Raw genomic sequence first — 11,926 nt, 5'->3', positions numbered from 1 at the left:
CTTATTAACTCTCCTTCTTTCGGCGTTCTGTGAATATAAATTGTTTTTAAATGCAAGCGTAAATTGAATATACTAACCAAAGCCAAAGCGTAAATTGAATATGTTAACACATTGATTTTTTTAACATAACACTCGATCTTTTTAATTTTAAAATGTCGTGCCAGTGGTAGGCATGATATCTCTTGAAGAAGGATTCGATTGGATTTTATAACTTATTGTATTACTTATATATAATAAATGTAATATTACACTAACTCCGGTAAACTCGAACCCCCGCGGTAACTCGAACAATTTTCCTTTGCCCTTGGGGGTTCGAGTTAGCGAAGAAATTCTGTATTTTAAAAGCTCACTCAAATTTTATGAGTGGGAGTCATAACATTTCCATGGCGGTATTTCCACTGGAATAAGAGCTTAATTTTCAGTGTTTTTCGTTAAATCTTTGTATCAACTAAGAAATAACTTTCTCTTTGATCGGTGATGACAAAATTTGTATGTCACACTCAATGAGTGAGTGTAACACGGCCTACAGGCGATAGTGTGGATACGGAAGAATTACTGATAATCGTTTGACATTTATCTGTTTTGAGAGCGTAATGTCCAAAATTTTTGTATTCGGTGTAATTAGACAGAAATTCTAGTTTCTACAGGGATCGTTTATGAAAAGTATGGGTTATGGTTGTCGCAGATAAACTACCTGAGGTAGAAATTTTAGCAACATCTAGTCAAGAATTGTGTGACAGGCAGGAGATGATTGCATTTTCTCATTGCTTTTCTGCAGTTGTCAGCATTAAAATTGGATCTTGCCAGTCACGCAAAACCTTTGAATACGTACAATCCAGAAAGTCAGTTTATACAAGACCTTCGAGAGAAAAATGAGTGTACTTTCTGACGGTTTTGAAATACTATCTTTATTTGTGTTTAGAATCTTAATAATCACGACTGCCGTAGAACATTCTAAATCTACTGAATTAATTGAAACGTATAGATCGTGCATGATGTAACCCAACCACTGTCAGTTGTTAGACCATATATAGAATGCATATCTCTTGCTGTCCTGGTCCACCTAAAATAACGTGATATAGCTATGACGCCTGTCTATGGAGATTTATTTCATTCCAAACCGTTCACAATTGGTAAATTACGACCTTTTCCAAAACAGTAAATTGATTGCGGCTTGAAAACCTAAAATTTCTCATCAACACATAACAAACTTTAAATTCACTTCATAAAATTTGAATGATTTAGTCAGGATTTGAATTTTAAACGTTTTCCTCTTTTTTTCAGAAATCTTTGGTATGAAGGGAGTTGTATCGTCAGCTGAAGGATTACACACCAAACTACGTCAAGCTGCTCAACGGATTAATGGATTAACAAAAGAACGCAAACAGTTGATTAAAATGGGAAATAAGCTGAGAGCTGAATTGTTGAAATATAAAGGTATTTGAAGGAATATTTTGGTATATCTATTAAAATGGCATTAATATATAGACGTTAGTCGAAATAAATTACTGTAAGAATGAATTGAATACATTTTTCGTATAGTCATGACGCGTAGCTTCTGTTGTTCGCAAAAGACTAACTGCATGCATGTGCAAAGAGAACCCGCGATGATTACGTCACTACCACATGTAGGGTAGTGACACGTGACCGGGCCCCAGAACACTGCGGCAAAACGTCTGGGCACACGCCGGTCGGTTATAAGCATATTGGGAAATTTTCAATTGGAATTGTTGAAACAAAACATGCATGTTCATTGATAAAATATAAGTTAAACTTGTACTTCAAAATGTACCAAAAACAAGTGGACTAAACATTCGTTTAATGTGTCCTGGCATTTAAATATGAAATAAAATTGTAATGCAGATTAAAAATACAAAACAATCGCACCGTAACCATTTTCTTCACCTGGGCGGCATATATTTAGGCGTATGGCAAATTTCACGTTGATATTACAATGGAATAAGATTCAGTTTTGTGCGTTTTAGACAAGAAACAAAATTATCATCATCAAAGTATTTATACCAATTCATTTATTCAACGCGGGACATAAGAAGCAAGTGATTTCGAAATTATCAGTAACGACGAAGAATTTTTGATACTACGCACGTGCCCCCCCCCAAAAGAAAAGAATCCTAGGGCCCAAAAGTGCCGGGGTTTTGGTGAAAAATGCCTTTTTGGAAATGGTAATTCTGTAAATACAACTTTAAAATCGAAGGTGGCCTTTTTTGTTTCCAATGTACGCCCAGGGCCTACAGGTACGCCCACTTACCCGTTCCTAATCTTTGTGTAGACCATGATGAATATAAACCACACTACAGTCACTACTTACTAGTCGTGTCTTTGGTGCTTTGGCAATAAAACCGTCCCTATACATATTTTTAATTGCCCTTTCTATTAGTTAGAGCCCGCCCCCCAATCTCGGTATTCTCCCTACGCCATTGAGAATGGAAATTTCGGTTATTTACGGAAGAAAGATCGCTTTGAAACACTATAAATATGCCAAAAGCTTTGAAATAAAAGTCAAACGGTAAAATACGCGCAAGACTTAATTCTTCCACGCGGCGAATCCGGCTTGATTTTGTTAAATCAATTTGGACATATTTTTGACCGTTTATTAGCTTTTATTCAATTTTCTGTTTCTTTGTGCGTGAGGACAGTTTTCGGACAACGACACATACGGTGCGTTTTAATATGTGCACCCAGGTATATGTGAATGTACGCTTTCTGAGCATACTCGATCGAAGCTAAACGACACTGCATGCATACATATTCTGTGACTTGATCAAAATTATATTCGAATGTACGCAAGCAAAACGACACACTGACACAGCTCGCTTTTTTTGTTTACTCGATCCGTGTTGTGAACGCCTTTTAAGGCGTATTAAAGGTTACGTCTGCGGAACGAAAGAAGTATCTAAGCGATAAGCATTTGTGTTTTAACCGTGCCGATCATTGTGCTTCTGATTGCCGAAGCCGATTTTTTTGTACCAAATGTAAGCGTAGACATCATACCTTGATTTGTGACCTCCCGGGTGATACGAAGCCTCCTGCTGCGCCCTTTAATGAAATGCTACTTAGTCTTATAGTTCTGTCGTTTGTCCTGTCGTAGTTGTTAATATAAATAGTGTTAAATGTCGCGCCGTAATCGACACGGAGGCGGGAAGTTTCTACGCCTCGTCTGCATTGCTCCACAAAATAAAAGCGAAACCCAAAAAACGAGAAATGCGTCATATAGAAATGATTATTATTGAAAAAATTTCCAGGTAGTTTAGAGCAACTTTTGTGAAGGCTGAGCAACTAGCATCAATGTTCACGTTTTGACAATGGAATAGCAATGCGACACCCCTTAATTGTTCGTGAAATCATTTTTCCAAAACGGTGAAATCTAGACACAAATTGGTACGTGATAGGGGGGGGGTTGCTCTCGTTGAAAGAAGAATTTACGCCGATCCGACATCTTTTGTCCAAAACGGAAGTACTAATTTCACAAACCTGTCTGGGGTGTTTTTTTGGCGAACATACATTAAAATGATGGAATGGTATGGATGAAAAAAAAGTCAGTCACCCTCTACGGCATTGCATACCCAGGTAATCTGAGTGAAAAAATCAACGAATAAGAAGCCATATCCTTTGCTTCACTGAAGACTGGCTTATCATATCCTTCATATCATATAACTGCGGCATTTGAAAAATTTTAGTTAGTTCATTATTTCAATGTAAAAATGCATTTGTTTTTTCGTCAAAATCAATTAGAATTTTTATTTTTGCCCGTTTTACATTAAAAAATGTTGAGTTTAGAACTACTCAGTTTGTGCAGGCGCCTTTTGACGTATTTGAAGCCATGACTAACCAGCTGATCTGAGATCATGACATCATAAAGCGTCTTATAAATTTCACATATATTGCAACTCAACAAACTATAAAACTTTCATCAGAAGTGAATTCAATCCGACAAAATTGGATCGTATGAACAGGTTGACTTCCAGGATTGGATTTTAAAATTTGATCAAAGCGTATGTACGCCTATGTATCTATTCTTACGTAATCTCCGACCACGCGGGACCAGCGTAGTTTTGCGTGACACACGTGGGGCGATCAATGCACAAAACAGCTTTACCAAATCAAAGAAAAATATTATATAGAAACCATAGGCAGCCCAATGGCGACTTGCGTGTTCAGGCAATGTAGGCATTATATAGTATATATATATCCTATATAGGATATATATATACTATATAATGTAGGCATTATATAGGATATATATATACTATATAATGCCTACATTGCCTGAACACGCGAGTCGCCATTGGGCTGCCTATGATAGAAACTAGAAATTTTTCTTCAATGAATGTATTTTAGCACAATATGAAGCTTAAATAGGCGGGCTAATCGCTGTATATACTATACTAGATGTACTGTCCGCCGCAAAACAATCGCAAACTGTCGAAATATATCAGCAAACTGTGCTGAAGTTGGCATGACCTTCGTGCACTCAATGTGTTATTAATATGCTGCAAATACCAATGTCTGCAAACGATTCAGACTCCGTGGTTTTACAGAAGGAAAAAGAATGGCGTGAAGCTTCTCAACTTAGAGTTCAGGCACTGGAAGAAACTATAGCTGAAAAAGATAGGGAGTTCAGACACTAGGAAAAGTTGAGATTTCGTAAGTTGAAGGACGATTTTGAGTATAACTTCAAACCTATATTAGAACGAGATCAAGAGTTAGAGAAATATGATACGGTGATTGGTAAAGTTAAGGAAGAGGAGCACGTTAAGACTGCTCAAGTTAGTGAATTGTGTGTGAAGATTGATGAATTCAACATCAAATTACAAAATGAACAGAAGTCCAAAGAGGAGCTACAGAAACACTACCAAAAGGTAAATTTTTTAATTTTTTTATTTTGATGAATCGATTCTGCATACAAAAATATTTAAATGAAAACAGGATAAAATTAATTGAGCTAGGAGTCTGTTAAAACCTTTAACAGGCTTTTTAATTTAAACCCCTAGTTGCAATGGCTTGGTGCAATATAGTTGAACATAGTGACATTGGTGTCTAATATTAAATTGTGAAGATGAAATTAATTACATTTGATAAAAGATAAATATATAAAAGCTAACTGTCTTATATTTACATGAAGAGAAGTTACAATTGTGTAATATACACTTAATGTATGCTCCCGAGGGAAATGGTGAATTTTGTTTTTCCAAGAGTCTGACTGAAGGGAAAACATAACTCACTATTTCCAAAGGTAGTGTACATTAAGTGTTTTGTTGTATAGGAACGAAAACATAAATGTTACACAACAATTTTATTTAAAAAAGAAACCCACTTTACTTTGTTATGACAAGAAGCAGGCAACAATTTTTCACTAATTGGGGCACTCCTTTCGTTGCCTTATGTAGTTAGTCCTCCGATAAGGTTTATGAAGTTTTGTTGAATTTCAATCGTTACATATAGTTGTGCTGTATACGTGTACATATGTGCAAGAATAAATTTATCCTGTGATATAGCTAGCAACAAAAGCAACCCTGTAATTGACTGAGAACAAACTGGGCAGCCATTAAGCATAATTAGAACTGTTCCAGAATAGCTGCAGCTGAGCTGCAAGCTTTCTCTTCTGCTTGTCTTTCTTCACTAGCTATATGTTTAATTCTGATATGTTCAACAAATGATATGGTTAATTATGTCTAGAGATTGCAAGAATATCAGAATCAATTTAAAGCTTTTCAAGAAGAGAAAGATAATGTAGCTAAAGAACGGGAGGAGCTTTCGTCTTATCGGAAAAATCTGGAGCTACAATTAAGGTAATCTAGTTCACCTCATGCAATCATTGTTTGTAACTGGAATACCATCAGAGCTCTTAAAGACATTTAAATTTTAGGTGATCATAATTAATGAACTCTAAAGGTAGGGTACACTGATGCTAATTAATGTAAACCATGTTTAAACAAACACCTTGTTTACATTTTCACTCACTACATTTCTAAAAATATCAAGAGCAGTCAGAATAGTTGACACTATTTTGGTTTGCTATAGTTCTAAATGAGAGCTGGAGTTTATGTTCCGAAAAGTAAAAAATGTGCTAAATTTCAGAAATTTTAAATCAAGTAGTCTACCCATATTGTTACAAGCAGAACTGATGTGAAGAAGTCACTGTAAACTACCTTTTAGTATCAGTAGAGATATATTACATGCAATGTATGCCAATGTGCAATTATGAACTTTGAGAACTTACTGAGGCTATAATTAATAATGAGTTACAGTGATTATGTTAATAAAGCATTTTTTAAAATATTGGTTAAAAATCAACATTTTGATTTTTTAGAGCAACAGAAAATGATTTGAGTTTCGTCATCCAGAAAATGTCAGTAATTTTGATGAAGCAATAAGAAAAAGAGAACAAGAATATCGATCAAAACTGGATGAAACAAGAAGTCTCTTATTGTCAAATGACCTTAAGGTAATAATTTATACTCATTACAACCATTACAGGCCTATCTGCATGCTTTCCATTTGCCAATATATACCTCAAATACAATATTACCACCATTTTATTACTGAAGCTCCCTTCTCCTTGGACCTTTTTTTCATCTCTCTCCAAAAAACCTCCTGTGCACTTTAAACACTACATGTTGTGGCTTTAAACTATTTCACCACATAGACCAGTTGTTTAAGGCCATTTTGTGGATGACTAATACTAAGAATATTACATGTTGTGCATTGTAAACATACAAGGTGTGTGTGTAACTGTTTTCCTCAGTTAAACTATCTTGCTACCAACAAGGTTTCGCTTTTTCCCTAACTTCTTGACGAATTTAGGAATTCGCTCTCTGAGCTAAATTTTACCTATGTAGTCTAGATGCTTAAACGAGTGCATTTGGTCAAACGAGACTACCGAGCCAAACGTATAAATTGCCCGTCATAAATTAGGCTTTTGGTTTAAAGTACATATCTAGAAAGTGCTTTGTGGGATGGTTTGTCGATCATTGTCACTTGTCTTTAATAATTGACAGGTTTTTTTAGATCTGAAGTTTAACAAAAGAACTGGAGTTAATGCGATGTGATAGTCGTCGATGTAAAGAGGAACTCGACAAGAGAGAACTGAGAACTCGGGAGCTGAAGAAGATGCTTGAAGAAAAAGATTGGATGCTTTCTGATTTGGAAAACACTCATAAGTATAAGGTCACAGATCTCGAAGCACAACTGGAAAATATGAGGAGAATGGGAGACAACTTACAGGAGGATTTTAAAAGGAAACATGCCGAATTGGATCGCTTTGCTCGGGAAAAAGAAGAAATGTTGGCCAACGCTAAACAAGTAAGTCGCTATTGCAAATGTAGTCTAAGGCTTAATAACCGAGCTAAAAACCTTACGAAACTGGTAACACAGTAAGTTTTTTCTCTGGTGATATAGTTTTCTTGAGTAATTTGCCTTGTTTCCATGAACTGGGCAAAACTGGTAACACAGTAAGTTTTTCTCTGGTGATATAGTTTTCTTGAGTAATTTGCCTTGTTTCCTTGACATTTATACTTATATATATATATATATATATATATATGTCCCAAATGTAAAATTTCCGTTTTTCAGAATATTTTGCAGAATTTGGCAAATTTTTGTGTTCCTAGAGATAGTTAAGACTTATCTGGTATACCTAGGCCAAGTTTGGTTTTTCATTAACAAAGTTATGTTACCGGGGGGGTGTTCCTTTCCACTGATATTGAGAGGGCTTGCGCGCGAAAATATGAAGCTGAAATTGAGATATTATTTACCTGTCTAAAAGTAGGAAAGCTTTTTAATAAATTGTCAAAGTTTCAGGAAAAGTAATGCAAACTGGGAGCAACGCGTGACCTCTAAAAGTGACAAATATTTTATTGCAAGCAGTGGATTAAATGCATGGTTGATTTTAGCGTGACCGATCTCATACAAGGTGGGCAAATGAATAAATTAAAACGAGAAACGAAACAAGAAGACGAAGCGATTTAATAACAAGATTTTTATTCGTGATGTTAATCCTCAACATTTCCACCATTTCTTTCTAAGCAAACTGCGGCTCGTGTGAGCACGGTAAACACTGAACGGCGAACCATTTGTCTGTCTTGCCTCAAATTATCCATTTCGTTCGAAATTCTTTCTTGCAAATCGCCTACACTACCACCGGCAAATCTAGGCGAATGGACAGACAAACGGTCCACTGTTCAGTGTTTAGCATGCTCAGACAAGCGTAGAATGAAATGGTGGACATGCTGAGGGTTAACATCTCGAATAAATCGCTTTGTTTTTGTGTTCAGTTTCTCGCTTTAATTTATTCATTTGCCCAGCCTTACATGAGATCGGTCACGCTAAAATCAACGGTGCATTTAATCCACTGCGCGCAATGAAATATTTGTCACCTTTAGGGGTCGCGCGTTGCTACCAGTATGTATTATTTTTCCTGAAACTTTATTAAAAAGCTTTCCTACTCTTATACAGCTAAATAATATCTCAATTTCAGCTTCACATTTTCACGCGCAAGCCCTCTCAATATCAGTGGAAAGGAACCCCCCCCCGGTAACATAATTTTGTTAATGAAAAACCAAACTTTGCCTAGATATACCAGATAAGTCTTAACTATCTTTTTTGATACACCCTGTATATATAGCCTGAAAACTTAATAGAACTGGGCACTGGTAACAATTTTATCCGTGCCGTGCCGATAAATTTAGTCTATAGTGTAAATGGCGCTGGTATTCGAGTGCTACATTCCTGCATGGATTTTAGAAAGCTGTGTCGATTATTGATGATCAACGCTCTTTCTCTTTCCAGGTTCGTCAGAAGCAACTAAACATTGATCAACTTTACTATCAGTTGACAACAGAGAATCGTCGGGCCAGCGAAGAAATGAATGTTTTGAAGCAGCAGAACTCTGATATCAAGCTGCCGGTAACCCAAGCAAGACAACAGGCTGACCAATTTTACAAAACGGGTTTGAAGAGAAATATTGATGCCGTATCATTATAATAAACCATGCAGGTAAGCTCGATGATATTGTTAAATAACTAGATCGCAGATGCAAAATGGAAATAATAAAGACATTCTTTAGGTATATAACATTAAAACAAATTAAACGTGTAAATGTATCACAATCTGAAGCTTAACGGTGAACTCACTTTCAATTGTACTCTACCGTGTTGCTGGTTAATGCAAGATCGAACGAAATTTATATGTACTTTTAAAACCGCAAGCAGTTAAGAGAGGATTTGATTAGGTATCAGCCGGATGTCAGTAACATCCTGGGAGATTCACTGAGTAACAAAGCGAGCAGCTATAATGCTAAACCTAAGATATCAGTTGTGACAGCCTTATGCCTGTATTCTAAAAGCTCACTCGAACGGCCTTTAGTGGAGATCTCAATCTAAGTCATAACATTCCCAAGGCGGTATTTCCACTCGAATAAGAGCTTTATTTTCAGTGTTTTACCTTAGATCTTTTTATCGATTAAGAAATTACTGTCTCTTTGATCAGTGATAAAAAATTTGGTTGTCGCACTCGATGAGTGAGGGTGTAACACGGCCTACAGGCGAAGAATTACTGCATGATAATTGTTTGATATTTATCTGTTTTGAGAGCGTAATGTCCGAAATTTTTGTATTCGGTGTAATTAGACCGAAAGTCGAGTTCGTGCAGAGATTGTTTATGAAATATTGGTTAATGTTTGTCGCAGATAAACTACCGCAGGTATAGAAGTATTAGCAACATCTAGTCAAGAATTGTGTGACAGACAGGAGATGGTTGCTTTTTCTTATTGGAGTTGCTTTTCTGCAGTTGTCAGCATGCATTAAAATTGGATCTTGCCAGTCACGGAAAACCTTTGAATACGTACAATCCAGAAAGTCAGTTTATACAAGACCTTCGAGAGAAAGGTGAGTGTACTTTCTGACGCTTTTGAAATATTATCTTTATTCGTGTTTAGAATCTTAAGAACGTAGAACCTTCTAAATCTACTGAATTGAAATGTATATATAAATTGTGATGGAACCCAACCACTGTCGGTTGTTAGACCATATATAGAATGCCTATCCCTTGCTGTCTTGATCCACCTGAAATGGCGTGATATAGCTATGACGCTATAGTATAGCTATGACGCTATGGTAGCTACGACGTTAAAAAGTCTACGTAGATATATTTCATTCCAACTCGTTCACAATTGGTAAATTATGATCTTTTCCAAAACTGAAAATTGATTGCGGCGGGAAAACCTAAAATTTCTCATCAACACATAAGAGACCCTAAATTCATTTCATAAAATTCTGAACTACTTAGCCAAGATTTGAATTTTAAACGTTTTCCTTTTTTTTAAGAAGTCAAGCTGCTCAACGGATTAATGGATTAACAAAAGAACGCGAACAGTTGATTAAAATTGGGAAATAAGCTGACAGCTGAATTGTTGAAATATAAAGGTATTTTAAAGGATGTTTTGGTATCTACTGACTACTGTATTAAGATGGCATTATATAAAACACGTATTCCCTATAACCCCACAAGTGAACACATGGCTCATTAAGAGTAAAAGTACATATATGAATTGTACAAAAATTACAAGTACAAGTATATATATAAATCTCAACAGGTCTAACAACAGTCTCGTTCCTCGAGCACTATATCCATATTGCTGAACTATTTGCTTGCCTTACAGTAACACGAATTAAAGGACATTGAATAAGAGACACACTCTGTTGTGACTTTTAAATACAAGGAAATAAAATGGTGTCATATACTTACAATGTCTGGTTCGTCAACAAAAACTAGCTGGTTCGGATGCAAGCAATCTATGACAATATATTCCTCGTGTTGGGATAATATTACACTGCACGTTGGACTACCGAAACGGCAAGGCTTCACATTATCCCTGTTTAAAAACGTCTGAAACGTTTTCATAACGTCTGAAACGTTTTCACTCTCCATACTTTCCAAATTTAATTTGGTGCGAAAAATTAGATAGCATACATGGCTGCTGCTCCCGGATTGACTGATAGTTCTGGTGTTACGAAGAACTTCACTGCTCCCGGATTGACTGATAGTTCTGGTGTTACGAAGAACTTCACTTCAAAGTTGGTTATAAATTGCACACCTCAGGTATCAAAGCAGAAATTGTTGACTTCCCAACATGCACGAAACTGATACTAAAGAAAATTTAAAAACACATATCTTTTAACTTGGCTTGGCTTATACCTCAAATGTATTTGTGTCCATCCTCAAATACCCTCGTTAGCTTTCTTCGTCTTCGAGCCTCATTTCTTGGACGAGGGCGTGATAAGCGCCTCTTTCGTTTCTTCTGGCAATCCAACTCTTTTGCCACATATTACGTTTCCTGTCTTTGCGTGCCTTTCTTCTTTTCGCCACAACGTAACGGCAACCAAGATAGCAGCAGCAGCAGCAAGTTTCTTAGCTTCCTCGTCAGCCATTTAAACCCATTGATTTAAATCTCATTTTGGGAATTTGTTTATGGTTGAAACACCATTACGTTTCTTTACGCAGGCCACCTACCTCCCCCCTAAGCCCGTCAAAAAAATATCGGGTTGTCTGAACAGTCCACCAAAAATCGGGCCGTACGTAGTTTTGGTTTACATACAACTTTCAATTAATACAAAGAAATTTACCATACAAATTAGTGAAATTACAATAATAAACTACAAAATACTTATTAGAATTACAATTTGGAGAATACTATAAAAAAGACTACAAACTCTAATTCCCTTTTTTAAGCAAAGCTTTTTTTTACTGAAGCCTAGTTTCCATAAGGTTGTTATCTGTCGCTACGTGTCTTTCGGAGTCTTTGGAGTAATCTTGAAAGACCGATAACGACAAAGAAAAACCGAAAACGACAGTGTCGCACATCGTCACTATACCAAAAACAAAAAGGAGGCCCTTAGCAAGGAGTTTC

General features: G+C 36.2%; 1 long non-coding RNA gene across 1 annotated transcript; it reads left to right on the top strand.

The window, feature by feature from the left end:
- The first annotated feature begins 6,354 nt into the window (after positions 1–6,354).
- Positions 6,355–11,667, top strand: LOC114542672. The gene is made up of 6 exons (XR_003689719.1): positions 6,355–6,466; positions 7,030–7,323; positions 8,809–9,015; positions 9,808–9,905; positions 10,344–10,442; positions 10,679–11,667. It is a non-coding gene; the product is annotated as an uncharacterized LOC114542672 (long non-coding RNA).
- Positions 11,668–11,926: the final 259 nt, after the last annotated feature.

The sequence above is a fragment of the Dendronephthya gigantea genome, unplaced genomic scaffold, assembly GCF_004324835.1.
Source record: "Dendronephthya gigantea isolate DGI-Jeju-01 unplaced genomic scaffold, DenGig_1.0 000376F, whole genome shotgun sequence".
In the NCBI taxonomy this organism is placed as follows: Eukaryota; Metazoa; Cnidaria; class Anthozoa; order Malacalcyonacea; family Nephtheidae; genus Dendronephthya; species Dendronephthya gigantea.
Note: the sequence above shows the minus strand (reverse complement) of the source record. Positions and strands in the feature narration are given on the sequence as shown.